This window comes from Passer montanus, unplaced genomic scaffold (genome assembly GCF_014805655.1).
Source record: "Passer montanus isolate IOZ18808 unplaced genomic scaffold, ASM1480565v1 scaffold7903, whole genome shotgun sequence".
Lineage (NCBI taxonomy): Eukaryota > Metazoa > Chordata > Aves > Passeriformes > Passeridae > Passer > Passer montanus.
Window position 1 is genome coordinate 1 of NW_024373150.1, and position 491 is coordinate 491.

The 491-nt window shown below is 48.3% G+C and overlaps 1 non-coding gene across 1 annotated transcript; it reads left to right on the forward strand.

Moving 5' to 3' along the window:
* Window positions 1-100: 100 nt before the first annotated feature.
* LOC120512857 lies at window positions 101-179 on the forward strand. The gene has a single exon (XR_005630145.1). It is a non-coding gene; the product is annotated as a small nucleolar RNA Z195/SNORD33/SNORD32 family (small nucleolar RNA).
* Window positions 180-491: the final 312 nt, after the last annotated feature.

The following is a 491-nucleotide window of genomic DNA, read 5'->3' on the forward strand; positions in this document are numbered from 1 at the left end:
ACTGGGATTAAATACTGGGATTGAACTGGAATAAACTGGGATTGAGCTGGGATTAAACCCCGGGATTAAACCAGGATGAAATACCGGGAACAGCCCGGCCCCGCGCGGTGATGAGCCGCTGTCGGCCCTCGAGTTTAACGACCATGAGGGGAGCCACATGCACTACCAGCTGAGCGCGGGGAAACGCCGGGATAAAAGGGGAAACGGGGAAAAACTGGGGGAAAAGGGGGAGAAAACAGGAAAAATGGGGAGGATCGGGATCAAAATGGGGAAAAACTGGATCAAAATGGGGGAAAACTGGATTAAAATAGGGGGAAGCAGGATTGAAATGGGGAAAAACCAGGGAAAAATGGGGAAAAACTGGATTAAAATGGGGGGAAAACGAGGAAATGAAGAAAAAATGGGAAAAATGGCGAAAAAAGGGATTAAATCGGGAGTAAAATGGGGGGAAACTGGGGAATATGGGGAAAATCGGGGTTAAAATAGGGGAA